The 15,410-nt window shown below is 38.7% G+C and overlaps 1 pseudogene; it reads left to right on the forward strand.

Annotated features, from left to right (window-relative positions):
* The first annotated feature begins 8,692 nt into the window (after nt 1-8,692).
* Nucleotides 8,693-8,843, forward strand: LOC115277204 (annotated as a pseudogene).
* Nucleotides 8,844-15,410: the final 6,567 nt, after the last annotated feature.

A 15,410-nucleotide genomic window follows, 5' to 3' on the forward strand; every position in this document is an offset into this window, starting at 1 on the left:
CTGATCTTGCTCTAATTTTCAACATTAAGAATAAGACACACACAGACACAGACATATGTACAAATGTTTGATGAGGAAATCAACATAGTATGATATCCTCTTATTAAATCCTATTTTTTGGTGGTGTATAGAATTTTTGTCCTAGGCTACAATAATTATACTATTATTTTCATTCTGTATTTGCCCTTTCAAGAATCATTTAAGATATTTATATTACAGCTTTTCTTTTCTTTATTTTGATTCACCTCAGAGATATCTGGAATATATCTCCAAGTAGTTTTTCAAGAAAGATAAATGAGAAAATTGTTTTCCATGTCTTTGCCTGATTGATAATGTCCTTCCATAGCTTTCAAACAAATGTCATAACTCACCTAGGCCACAAACTTTTCCATAGTTATATAGATGTTTCTCTACTGTTATAAAACATAATGCGTTGGGACATTATTCCTGGAATTTATTTTTTTTGGATGACCTTTCATTTTACATAAATATTTGTGACATTTTTGTCTTTACTTGAAATTTTAAAACATTTCAAAAATGTGCCTACATATTTATTAATTGCTTTTCATTAACTGTGTGATAACCATTGACTTATTTTGACCTAGAGTTGACATCAGCAAATATTTTCTGTAAAACGCCTGATAGTAAATATTTTAGGCTTTGAGGGTCATATGGTCTGTCACAACTAGTCAATTCTGCCATTCCGGAGCTTTTCTTCACACCACCACCAGTTTTCTTTCCGGGATTGCTACAAGAATGATCAAACTGAGGAGTCCATGTTGATGAGGCTCAACCTATGGATGACACTAAAATCTAGCTACTGATAGCTAAGCAGGCAACCGAAGTCCCTGAATAAGGAAAGGATATTCAAATGTGTTTAACGAATCAAAGGGCAGCAACAAGTTCTAGAGAGAATTCAGAAAAATGTGGATTTGAGGCAGAAAACAGAGGGTAGGACCAATGTACAGTTAAGTGGTTCTAGGAGGCACCAGGGACAAGTGTGCTTGGATGAGGCTTTTATTCAATCTGGCTATGTTTTCATCTTAGAGGCTGGGATTGTTATCCTTCAGTAGTCCCTGTTCAAAGATCTTTAAAACCCTCTGTAACTTATGAGATACAATTCAAATGTCTCAGCATGAAATTAAGACCCTGACCAATCTGATCCCAACTACCTTTCTTGTAACTTAACATCTGCCTTTCTCTCCCCTCCACGCACCATATCCTCCATTAAATAGCCTCTTTCCTTAATGTTACACACTTTTACAACTCCATGTGTTTTCCTTCCTAAAATATTTTTTCTTCTCCTCTCTATCTGGAAAACTATGTCTACCTTTCAATATTCAATATTCCACATTAATGTCCTCTTACAAGTGAAGCCCTTCCCCAATATACTCAACTGTGTTAAAAAAAAATCGATTCCCAGTGTTACCCTAGAATTACTTGGATTTCATCTAAATCCACTCATTTAAGACAATGATTCTAATCAATGGTTTATCCCTAAGTTATTTTATTTCTTCACTTGAAATTTTAAAACATTAGTATTTCCAGTTCCACAAAGCCAACTGTTTTTTGTGTTGTATAACTGACCACCTAAATATAAAAAAAAATACATGTGCTTAAATAATACAGCAGTATTATTTATAAGAGCAAATAAAAAATGCCAGAAATTTGAATCAAGAAATTACAGAGAGTGTTTAAATAAACTGTGGTAATTTGCCACATGAGATATTAAACAACCACTGAAAAACATGCTTGTTAACATATGTTTTTATATATCAAATCTTAAAAATGTTTGCTTCCAGATGATGAATTACAGTTGAATTTTTTCTTTTCACTTTTTTGCATATTTGAAATTATTTATAACAGTATGTATGTTATTTTATAATAGAACAAAGTATTTTTAATCACCTAATAGAACAAGGATCACAATCTATAACACCTAAATTTCTCTTTTGGTAATTCTCCATTGACCTGCTAGAAGTACTTGATTTACCTCTAATGGCTCCAATACTTGTATATATGTGAACATGTCTGGTCTCTTATTAATTGACTCTGTTGCTCTCATCTCAAGGAGGTTTTCCTGGGTTGATGAGTTTATTATTCTTGATCCATGACTCTCACTTGAGGAAAGAATGAAGGGGAGGAAGCTATTTTTGTTTTAGGTCTTCCCAGTGCCTGAAGTTCTTATGGTCTGGTTGATATATTTGCTTTCTTTGTGTAGGGAACCTTAATCTTAGCAGTGGCTGCCCTCTGCCCTCAGAAACATATTTGGAAACACATTGAGCAAATGTACTATACTGGATACAACTTATGCAGCAATTCAGATTCTCTGAGCTTCACCTCTATTTCTAGCAATTGCCTTATCAACTGGTTTCAATAAAGACTTCAGCCAGCTTCCCCCAGATGGAGGCTGACAGCACCTAGTACCTCTCACTTCCTGCCTTTGAGAGTTCTGAGGCTCATAAGAACATACTTGGTACTCACTCATGTACAAACCAGAGTATAGGAGGTTTAACACTTTTATGGGCAATATTCCAACCAATGAGAAAGGGAAAATGCTCCTCCCTTTCTTCCCCCAAGTAGGTATCTCTCAATGGATTCAATAAACATCTCAGAAGAATCTGCAGCATCAAGCAATGAACCACTAACAGCAGTAGCTAAAACAATCATACACCCACCCTACTATGGGCTTTCCCTTCTTCCATGTTTCATACTTCTAAACTTTACTACTATTCCCCATGATTACATTCATTTAGATTTTGAAAATTTTTAAAGATTTTTCTACGTACAAAATTGTATCGTTTGCAGATAAAGACAATTTTATGCTTCAAGTCTGCATGTCTTTATTTCTCTTTCTTGTCTTATTGAATTGGCTTTGATCTTTAGTAGAGTTCTGAATATAAGTAAAAGCAGACATTTTTGCCTAGCTCTTTATGTAATGTTTCACCCTTAAACATGTTTGCTGTAAGTTTTTCATTGTGACTCTTTTTTACAACCTAAAATAAATGCATCTTATTGTAAGTAAATTGTGCTTCTATAGACTTGTTTTTTTTTTTTTAAGGTAACCTGCTTAAAGAAATAAAGACAGTTTCAAATAAGCAAAAACTAAGAGATTATGTTACCAAGATACCTTCACTAAAAGAAATACTAAAAGAACTTCCTCAGACTAAAGGTAAATGGTATCAAATGAAAATTCAGGTGTAAAGAAAGGAATGAAGAGCATCAATATTGCTAAATATAAAAGATTGGATTTTTCTTCTCTTAATTTCCTTAAAAGATAACTATTTTAAACAATTGTATCACAGTGTTTACAACATACATAACTATAAACAAATGACAAAAGTAGCACAAATATGTAGTCATAAATGGAATTATTTTAAATGATTCTTCTATGGTACATAAGTAGCACAGTATTAACTTTAATTATACTGTGATAGTTAAGGATACATAATGAAAACCCTAGAGTTACCACTAAAAACATATTACAAAGAGGCATGGCTTAAAAGCTATTAGAAAAATTAGGTTAGCATATTAAAAAAAAATACAATTAACCAAAATAAGGTAGGAAAAACTACAAAACAGATGAACCAAATAGAAAATAAATTACAAATGACAGGCCTAAACCTAAACATTTCAGCAATTTCATTAACTATAAATGGACAAAATATTTTAATTAAAAGGCAAAGGTTGTTGGACTGGATTTTAAAAAGACAGAAGTATATATAGTTTATAAGTAACAAGCTATCAGTATAAAGATACAAACAGGTTAAAGTAAAAACATGAAAAAATATGTACATGCAAACACATAGCACAATAAATCTTGGGTACTTATATTCCTGTCTCAAGTTCTGCTTCTTAGAGAACTTGACCTAAGGTTGGCCCCAAATTATAATATAGAATCTATAAGTCATTCAAATGTTTTGATCTGATAATTGCACCTGGCCTTCATTTGATCATAAGTAACTTATTATAGTCATTCCAAGACAACACATGTATGATTTCCTAATATTCAAGCACTTTCTGTAAGTTTAGGGCACTTTCCAAAACACTGAGCACCCATGAACTGGGTCTTAAAGTCATGACATGATCACGTACTATTATGAAATTATGTCCCATGTCCCAGCACATCTGTGTGACTGGAGAGAACTTACACAGATCCTGAGCCTTCTTCCAAATGTAATGAATTCCCAGGATGCATTTTTATCCTTTCACCACAAGGAAGTTTTGAGCAGATGGGACTGGCACATTGCCCACTGAGACTTTCTAGTCATAAATGAACTGGAGCTTTGGGATGCTAACAGAGAAAATCTCTGAGTATCTCTGCAGACTTAACTAGATGAAATCCTTCCCAGTTTGTCACAGGACAAGTCTCCACTGGCAAATGGTATGTGAAACATGGACATATGACATATTCAGGTTGTCTTTCCCTAAAGAAATTTGGGCTTATGACCTATCTTTTCATTGGAGAAAAAAGAGATAATCCTTTGTCTTTGCCAACAGATTCAGCATTTCTGATGTTCACTCCTTCTTGTAGATCTGGGTTTTCATCTATTGTCATTTATCTTTAGACTGAAGTTCTTCTAGCATTTCTTATTGAACAAGTCTTTTGTGTCTCAGCCAAATCCTCTCTGTTTGTATGAAAATGCCTTTATCACACTTTCATGGAGGGGCAATTATTTTTAAATCAACTTTATTGTGGTATAATTGGGTTCATATATTAGTGTTTCTAGTTGATCCTGTATGAGGACAGAACCCATGACTTATTCTGAAGGGGCAGCATAGTGCAGTGGTTCAGAGCCCAAACTCGAAAGCCAAATGCCTGAATCTGAATCTCAGCTCCACAATCAACCTCTAGGGCAGATAACAACCTTTCAGTTCCTCAATTTCCTCATATTCCAAATGAGAAAAATAAAAACAGTAGCTATTTTAAATAATTTCTTCAAAGATGATGTGAATTACTATATGTAAAAATCTTAGAACAATGTCTGGCACATAGGAATCACTATATAAATGTTTGCTCTTATTGTTATTATTACTAATTTCTATGTCCCCAGCACCTAATATAATGTTTATATCTTAGTAAACCCTATTTCAGGCTTTGGCCTCACTTTTCTCTCCTCTATTAACTTTTTATATCCAGATAAATATCCAAATGAATCTTTCCCACATCCCCAAATAAGATGTGCTCTATACCATCCATACATCTTGGAATTTTTGCCTGACTCTCATTTTAAGCACCAGCATACTTTATGCCAGATTATGCTTTTCAGATCTGGATCACCCATTGATATATTTCACCACAGTCATGAAGGATGAAAAGAGCCCAGGACAAATCACTGAACCTAATAAGATACAGATACCTTGGCTGCTAACCTGCCTTTGTTTCATGCCTGAGGGAAGATATTTGGGTTTCTGCTTTGGACTTGGTATTTGAATCTCTGGGTTAGTAATCAGCCTAGTAATCCAGCTCTCTGTCTCCAACACCAAAACTAGACATGGCCCTTGTCTCTAGTTTGGACTGCAACATTGACAACCTGATGCTGACTGCCTGACCTACCTCTAGGTACCACCCACCAGAGAAAACCTTTGGCCAGATATTACTCCTTGATATAACATCTGATGATGAAATAACTTGCCCAAAAAGCTTCAATGTCTCCTCTCTGAAAGAGAAGTGCACCCCTAAACTTGCCACCCACTGCCCTCTCTGCCTTTCCTACTTCATCTCCCACCAATCTCTTTTCATGTGCCTCAAATTCCAGCCACTCTGAGCTCCTTAGAGATCCTGCTACATTTTTTTGAGAGATAAAGGGGAGAATAGAGTAGCCTGTATCTTTATATGTGCAATACAATCTACCTATAATACCTTCACCCTTATAACTTACTCATTCCTACGTATCCTTTACAACACTCCTGAATTATCACACTTAAGTCACCAAAGACATAGTCAAAAATTCAGCTAGTGCCTATGCCTCTATTATAAATGTTCACTAGTCAACAACTTTTCAGGTGAAAACCCTATGCAAAGGGGAGATTTACCAATGCAGGATTTAGCACAGTAGGTGGGCTCACCCAAAGGAGCACCACCCAAAAGAGCAAAGCATGGATCAGTTTTTCACTCTTTATTTTCAAAAGCTGCCATTTCTTCTTATAGATCAATGAGCTTTCTGTGGTTGTGAACCATGTCAGTATTCTAGATCTGCAAGCCCATGACTGTGGCCAGTATATACATTTATGCTACCATGTCCAGAATCTAAACAAGCGGTACTCACAGTCAGAATATTTCCTAGTTATAAGCTATTGCTCCAAGGGTATTAAAGAACCAAGAGAGAGTGATTACCCACAAGTTATCACATACCCAGCCCTGAGCAATACTTTTCCCCTATTAAGGGAAGATATGAGTTGCCACAATTCATCATAAACGTTTATAAAATCTCTTTTCTTCAAATGTGCTCTGTTGCCAGGCACTATGTCTGACAGTTCTTCACTTTTTCAAGTGAGGGGCTTGATAATTTCTCCATTCCTGGCCCTGGCTTCAGTTAGTAGAAATGAGGCAAGCCTTTAAAAAGGGCATCAAGAAATGATGGCTGTCTTCTCCTCTCTAACTGCATCCCCACATCCAGCTTCCATCATGATAACAAATAATGTTCTTTGTAGCTGAACACTCCTGGTGTGAGACCAGTGAAAATAAAACCCCATGTTTCTATGATGCCCGTCACTTCAAAGTCGAGAGTGGTTATCAATTGGTTAATACATTTATTGCTACCTTGGATTTGATTCTTCTTAACTTACAGTTGAGAGAGAAATGACAATGACAGCCACCAAAATGATAGCTGGGACTTAGCTGTGATAAGATGCAGGAGTTGGGCGCAGGCAAAGAAAAATTCTGCTGTATCAACTGGGCTGATCTATCTACCTCACTCAGCTGGTAAAGTTCCATACCTTACCCTTTGCCACTGTTATTAGCCAGGTGCAACAGCACTTTTGAGCCATAGCTGCTTCTGCTGTCTCGGGTGTTGTCTTTGATTTAGCAGCTGATGCCTCAGAGGTTGGAAGGTGTTGGTACCTTTGCACCCCAGAGTTTGAGACTACTGCATGAAATCAATGCCATCTAGAAATGTGGATAATTCTGAGACTCAATTTCACTCAGTGGTCAGATGTGAGAGAGTATCCCATCATTGGTAACATTTCCTTATTCAAAAGAGAAATGTCTTCCAAACACCTACTGTGTGAGTACTGTGATGAATATATACATCTAATTTCCCTTGACCCTCACAACAACTCCGTGAAATCAATGGTATTAGCTCCTCATTAGAGAAGCAATATTTAAGATTCAGAAATTGTAAATAACTTAGAGTCATGCAGGTCCTAAGTGAAGACTTGGATTTAATTTAGGGATGTTTAATACAGTTGGATCTTAGAAACTTTAGAAACTTGTTGGGTAGAGCCTTTTGTTTGGATCCAGTTGATGGATTTCTGAGTGGTAGTACAATTTATGAGAGAGTAAATGCAGAAGGAGCAGGGGTTTGTGAACAATTGAGTCCCTCAATTATTCTATACCTTCACCCAAATAACCTCCACAGCATGTGAGCTGAACACAAAGAGGCACATGAGTGATCAAATAAAAGCAGATTTGACTGCCCATGAAATAATTATAGACACGATGTAGTCTGAAGATATAGCTATCATCTCCTTTTCCTGTCTGCAGAGAATGCATATTATCTCCAAAAATTCTTTATTATTCCTTTCCTCTTTTCTCACTTTTTTCTTTCTTGAATTCTTCTATTCCTATGATTGTTCTTTTCTTCCTTACTTTTGCTCTAATTCTTTCTTCATCAACAGATTACATGCACATGGAAGTCTTCTATTTATAGTTATTTACTATGCTCAGTTATTGCCATCCAAGAACTATCACTCTGATTTGAGTAATAAGACATATATATAATACAAGATGAAAAGTATTACTTGCCTTAAGAGAAAATTGGAAAAATAGGTTGTGGGGGTAAAAGGAGGATGGATTTAACTGGAGGATGGACTTTAAAGGATAGATGAAATAAATCAATAGGACATTGACATAAAAATAAAGGGAAAAGGAACATGGCAAAGGTTCTGTGCTAGGCAAACTAATGCCCCACGCCCAAAGATATCCACATCCTGTTGATGCCCCCAGATCCTGTGAATATATTAGGCTACTCAGCAAAGGAGAATTAAGGTTGCTAATCAAGTGACTTTAAAATAAGGAGATGATCTTCGGTTATCTGGGTGGGTTCAGAACAGGTCCTTAAAGGTGGACGAGGGAGCCACAAGGAGAGAATTAGAGCAGGAGATGTGATTACAGAAGCAAGGTCAGAGAGAGGCTGCATTTATGGCTTTGAAAATCAAAGGAGATAGTTATGAATCAGCTCATGTGGGTAGCCTCAAGAGCCTGTAAAAGACAAGGAAATAGATTCTCTCCTAGAGCCTCCAGAAGTTCCCAAAAGAACATAGCCCTACCAACACAACAGTTTGAACATAGCCCACAGAGACCTATGGCAGACTTCTGACTTCCAGAACTAACAGATAATAAATGTTTATTATTTGAAGCTATTAAGTTGGCAGTGATTTGTCACAACAGCAAATGGAAACTAATACAGGAGAAATTACACAGTAGAAGGATGGAGATTTAATCTTATTTTTTATAATACAAAGCCCACACATCACTTCTCGGCCTTTTGGCTAAGATCAAGTGTAGTATTCTGTTCTTATCAGTTTATAATACAAAGCCTTGTGGAAGGTACACAAGAACGTAGCTAAGATGGGCAATAGTGAGCCACTTAGGTTTTTAAAGAAGAGAGACATGACCAGATTTGCATTCATGAATGATCATTGTGGCAGTTGTGGGAAGAAGAAATGAAGGGAGCATGTCAGCAATATCAGTCAGGAAGTTATTGGAATAATTTAGGCAAGAGCAATGAGGCCTCAGGAAGAACAATAGAGTGGAATGAGATAAGAAGAATCATTCATTCATCCACTTATTATTTAATTCATTCAAAAAATTATTTTTGAGTATTTTTTACAAATCAGGCATTATTGTAGGAGTTGAGGATATGGGTAAGCACATGGCTGATACTCTAATCCTCCCATCAGACTTTATAGTCTATGGTACAGAGAGACAATAAACAAATAAGTATATTATGTGTTAGGGGATGATAAGATCTCTGAAGAAAACTGGAGTGGGGAAAGAAGACCAGAGTTGACAGGTGTGGACAGGGGTCTATGCAGTGGCACTTTGGGGAAGCCCTCTCTGAGAAGGTGGTATTTGAGCCCAGACTTGAAAGAAGACTTAAAAGAAGAGAAGATAACCAAGAAATGTTCTGGGGCAGAGCCTTTCTGGCAGAGAACAGAAACAGAAGTACATTCGATTTGAAAGTAAATCAAATTATAGAAGTACATATCCTTTGTAAAGTGAGGAGGCAGGTGAGGGTAGAGGAAAGTGAACAAAGATGTGTATGGTCTGAGCCGAGGTCAGAGACATGGAGCAGGGGCATCTCCTGGACAGCCTCATAGATCCTTATAAAAGATCCAGCTGCCAAATAAAATAAATTAATTTTACTTTTAGGATTGACAGGACTAGGAAACTGTTCAAGTGGAAAGCCGAGGGCTACTGAATAATGACAGTCTTCTATGGCTTACGTTGTTGGATTCATTCTGAGCAAATCAGAAGTTTCCACTGCACCCACTGAAAGGAATCCCACTCGGCAGAACGCAAGAAACATGACTGAGCTATATGCCACCTCAGGATCACCCAAATCCAGCTGGACTACAATGTAGGTGCTTTGCATGAAAGAATTCCCATGTGTTTTCTAAGTTTTCTTCACAAATAAAAACCAGATTAGCCAGTACACCAAAAGAGAAAATTTGGACCCCCAAACAATATACATTTGCCTGAAAACAGACAAACCAAGAATCCTGTTCAACTTGTAACTAGAAGATATCCTACAGCAATGATGGCACCACAGATGGTCTTAGATGTGTTCCTTAATTTTTCTAAGTCTCAGTTTCCAGACTGAAGAAAGGAGGATTATTTAGTTTCCAAGAGATCATCTCTTCAAGGTCTTTGGCTGTAGGAACTGTGCTTCTACCCAGAACGAAAGACCTCAAGTATATTCAATATATAGGCAGGCATGTGGACAAAAGAGGAGAAAGCAGGAATCTTCACTCTCTAGGATTTTATGTGGCCTGGTATTCTGAAAGAAACTCATTTTAATGATAAGAGCACAGACTTGTGTTTTAGTTTCAATATTATCTCCTACTGCCATGTCAGCCCCTATAAATTCTATTGAAGAATAAGACAGGGTGAAAATACATAAATGCATAATAATGTGCCTTGGAACTCATGATTTCACCTCTCTGAGGCTCATATCATCATCTGTAAATTGGAAATATTAGTATCTACTCAATGATGTTATTGTGAGGATTAGAGAAAATGCATACAGTAAATGCTAACAAGGTCCCTTAACATGTAAAGATGTAAAAATGGAAGAAAAAATGGTATTAATGTCACTTTAAATTGAAAAGTAAATGTAAGAATTCCACTAGCAGTTGAAAACTACAATAATCCTGTTGAGAAACAGCATATTTAAAAAAAGATCTAGCTCAGGGGAAAGATAAGTTCAGGTTCTCCACAGTTGCGCCTAAAGAGCAAAGGTTTTAGATGCAAAATCTCTCAAACAGTTGACCTAAGAATTGAGGGACAGTGCTTTCTTATTCTGTAATCCTTAACTCCTACCCAGACCTCTTATTACCTCACCAGGATGTCTTAACACCAACTGAGAACCACGGCCCTAAGGGGAACTCAGGGATTGTTCGATATAACACTGATTTAACCCAGCATATATATACCCCCCAGCAATCTCTGGGAAGAGAGGGCCAAGTGGCCAGTGGGGTCTTTTTGCCCTTACCTGCTCTGTTCCCTATTGCAGGCTGTGGTAGGGGGCTGACCTTGAAGCCTACCTTTCCCCAGCACCTGTGTGATCTCCACTTGGCAAACAGGAGGCATTGGCAGGAAATGCAAGAGCAGGAGGAATAGACAAACCAAGGTATTTCTCCCCATTTCTCTCTTTCTGCTAAAGGAAAAACAATACCTAGAGTCAGTGATGTCCCTTCCATGAGGCCAGCTCCTACCTGGTGACCCCAGCCCCTGCACTCTGGCAGCAGTGCCTCCATCCTCTGTCACTCCAGTTTACAGACGGAAGAAGCTTCTTTCGTTGGAAGGCGGGTGCTTTGCTCTCCCCAGTTTGTCTTTGCAGCTTTTCTTTTACCTATGTAAACAGCTCTCTACATCAATTTCCCTCTGTTTTAAATGCTTGGAGTAATTTCCTTCCTGGTTGGATCCTAGCTGATATACCACATTGAGAGCTGGCTGTAACCAGTACAGGTTTGGATGAGCTCAAGGTGGTCTCATAGAGCAGCAGCATCTCAGGGTCTATCCATGGTCAAGTTGGTCCAAAAATTCACTCTTGTGAAGGATCCTTAGATAATTTAAATTCTAGGAAGTGCACTCATACCTAAACTGTAAGATTTTGAAAAATAAATTACAACATCCATTTTAAAATTCTGGGGGTGCCTGGGTGGCTCAGTCGGTTGGGCATCCGGCTTCGGCTCAGGTCATGATCACATGTTACTGTGTTCGAGCCCCACGTCGGGCTCTGTGCTGACGGCTCGGAGCCTGGAGCCTGCTTCAGATTCTGTGTCTCCCTCTCTCTCTGCCCCTCCCCGCTCATGCTCTGCCTCTCTCTATCTCAAAAATAAATAAAACACTAAAAAAAAAAATTAAAAAAAACTTCTGATAAGCAATAGAATTGTCATGTGGACCAGAACAATCTTGTTAGGAGGACCCACACAGTTTCCCCCTATAGGAGACCTACAGGAAGCTTAATCACAATCAGAGGGCGATCTGAAAAGACCAGAATCAGAGGAGCTTATGTGTTTAAATGTTGAATAGCATCAGGCTCTAGGAGTCCATTGCTGCATTATAGACAGCCTTGACAATCCACCAATGGTTAGTTATTGGAAAATTCATACCAACAGGATGGATAGTTTCTATCCTCATGGAATGTACAGTAAGTCTCCATGTCCAATGGCTATTCCCTAGAAAGTGCTAGAACAGGGACCACCCACATCCACCTCTGTGACTGCCTCACCTATACCTCCATGGCTGACCATCCTCTATTCCAATGAACACCTGATGCTTTGGATCTCTGTCATCAGAAAAAATGTCAATCATTCCTCAGTAGGAAATGGGCATGGTCTTACATGAGAAGATCCCAGAATGGGTTCTCCCCACCCTCTCCCACCCTCCCAAGGGAGAAAGGGCTCCTGCAGAAATTACCTAAACAAATTCATCTAAACAGCTGCCTGTTGGAAAGTCAGGCCATGCATGGCATGAAACATCATTCTCCAGGTGCAATACTGAGCAAGTGAGACCATTCCCCATCTAGGAATCTAAAGGAACCATCAGAAGCTCAGGGTTTGCATGATTTTTGGTGACCACAGTTCAGGTTAATACTGCAGAGAGACAACTTCTATTCCTGTACATATATACACACGTACTCACATGTACATGCACAGTCATACACACACCCTGAAATAACAGCAGGGTCACCTCAACAGGTGAATCAAACACTCAGTGCATTTGTTGAGCAGCATCACACATGGCACTCACTCATCAGAAAACTGGGACTTCTAGAAGACTGGTTATATTCCCCACATCTCTCTCCACGAGGCACTTGAAAGCAGCAGAATTTTACCACTCTCTATCCTGATCCATATTAATCTGTAATTAAAGTCTCAAAGGACAACTTTACTATTTCAAGTCCAAATTTGGGGGAGGAGAGAAGACAACACCCAGGGGTGCTAGTAAACAAATTCTTTTTTAAAAAAAAAAAAACCTTTAATTTGTAACCTTTTTCAATTTCTATCACATAAATACTACAACCATGGCTGACTTAAAGCTACCAAAGTGTCATCAACCAACTTGAAAATTTCCTTAAAATTTAACAAACTTCTCTCTCATGAAAACAAACAAGTTCTGGCACATGACTGGAATACCTATCTTTCAAAATGAACCGTCATCCCCCAAAATAAAGCAGAGCAGGAGAGCCCAGGAAAATCCACTGATACTTAAAATTTACTTGCAGTTTTCTCTGCTATCTTCAGCTATGGAGAAAAATTCTCACCATTGCATGGAACTCAAGCCTATCTCATACAGAGATTATGCTTATTTGCCTGTTTATTTATTCATATCTTTTTTTTTTTCAAGAAAAGACTTTAAGGTGGATTACCTAAATATACTCAATATAAAAGTAGATAAAATTGGGGGCGCCTGGGTGGCTCAGTTGATTAAACGCCTGGCTTCAGCTCAGGTCATGATCTCATGGTTGTGGGTTCAAGCCCTGCGTCAGGCTCTGTGCTGACAGCTAGCTCAGAGCCTGGAGCTTGCTTCAGATTCTGTGTCTCCCTCTCTCTCTGACCCTCCCTGCTCATGCTATCTCTCTCTGTCTCTCAAAAATAAAAAAAAAATTTTTAAACATAAAAAAGTAGATAAAATTGAATTTAAAATAAGTAGAAGAGCAAAGTGAGACAAAGAGAAAATGAAAGTTTTAATAGTAATAGATAATAAAATCAGGAGTGAGCTTAGCACACAAAATCTATGGTATAAGGCTTTCTGGGCCATTCAGAGTGCATGCAGAAAGTTCAGTGGGAACAGACAGACATTCTCCGATGAGCCACTCACAGGAATTCATATGCCCAGATAACAGTGGATCCAGCCATCTGTACAAAATGATATGGCAACTGGGTCTCAATAGGTCAGTTTGGACATTAACATTACACCTAGGACTGCTACGGAAAGGTGCTGAATGCATCTAGTGTCCCACTCTCTGCCTGCAGAGGTACTTGGCAGTCTAATGATCTCCCATTGCCCTGTCAATTTGTCAGAATTGCTGTTCTGGAGCAAAACCCAATCTCCAGGAACAGGCTCGCTAGGGGCACACTCTCTGGATGGTGAATTCATCAAGCCCCCTCCAAGTCAGACTGGCAGCCTATGAGAGCTGTGGTCCAGCTCTGCACAGACAGTGACTGTCAAGCAGAATAGTGGCCCATGTTTTCTCCCGCTGCCAATAACCCAGAAGAGCCAGAAAATCAATTCTTGGGGCATGGATGAGCAGAGAGGCCTGAGAATAAGAGAATCATTCAAAACAGACATAAATCTGAGCTTCAGTGACCTATGGTCATTGAATGCCTAGGATACCAGTTTTGGCAGGCATTTTATGTATTTGTGACAAAGCTCCAATATTAGCTCCAACCTGTCTCCCCAGACTCCTTGCGGAGACCCTCAAGGGTCTCCTCCATGTAGAACTCTTTCTATGTGTTGGCTCAATTATCAGGGTTGGTTTTAAGTTCCTGCTTAATCACACTTTTTAAAAAGGCATGTACCTGGCATAGGGTTTGTTATTGAGCAAAGAGTTGAACGGAAGCCTCACATTTGACTCTGCCAGACATTCTAGCCTCCCAAAACCTCTGTGGATCTTTATGGCAAGGTCCTGATCTTTCTGGGGTCTAGTCTAGGTTACAGCCCCCTTTCTCAACATTATGACCATGAGGCTCCTAGGTGACTCTTATCCCCATACCCCACACCCTTGTGCTCAGCCAGGCCTGGTACATAATGAGCTTGCCAAACTCTCTGGGCTCTGTGCCTTTCTGCTTGGCTGTACTTCCCGAGCCAATCTCTGTAGCCAGGACAGTTTCCTCAATGGTCTTCATCTCATGCCAGGCCCAACCCACTTTCATGCCTTCTCTGAATCTAAATATGCAGATAAGACCCCTAGAGTAATGCTTTGGGGAAATGGCATTAATCAGGCAGTGGTCCATCAACCTTTAGGGGACCAGTTCATGGCAAAGGAACAAATATGCAATTCTGAGAATTCCATATGCTGAATATCCGTGGGAATTGGCAGAGACTGCTCAGTGGTGCATGCCCAACCACCAGAGAAGACTTTCCCTCTCCAGCTACCATTCGGCCACATCCAGCCACAAATGTCTTATGAGCAGGGCATCAAAGCTATCCAGGCCTCAGTTACAAAGCAAAGATTTCCTTCGGAGACAGCTTTGGTGTTGTAAAAGAAGCACAGGGCTTAGAACAATCAAAACTGAGTTCAAAAGGCAATTTCATTTATTAGATGTGTGAACTTACATAAGATAATGTCTCTAAATTTCAGTTTCTTCATTTGTAAAATGGGAAGAGTAAAATATCCTTCTAAATATATTGAGTTAAGGTTTAAAAAAGAAAATATATATAAAAATGCTTCATAGGAGTGCCTCAGTGGCTCAGTTGGTTTAGTGTCTGACTTCGGCTCCGGTCATGATCTCACTGT

The sequence above is a fragment of the Suricata suricatta genome, chromosome 13 (assembly GCF_006229205.1).
Source record: "Suricata suricatta isolate VVHF042 chromosome 13, meerkat_22Aug2017_6uvM2_HiC, whole genome shotgun sequence".
In the NCBI taxonomy this organism is placed as follows: domain Eukaryota; kingdom Metazoa; phylum Chordata; class Mammalia; order Carnivora; family Herpestidae; genus Suricata; species Suricata suricatta.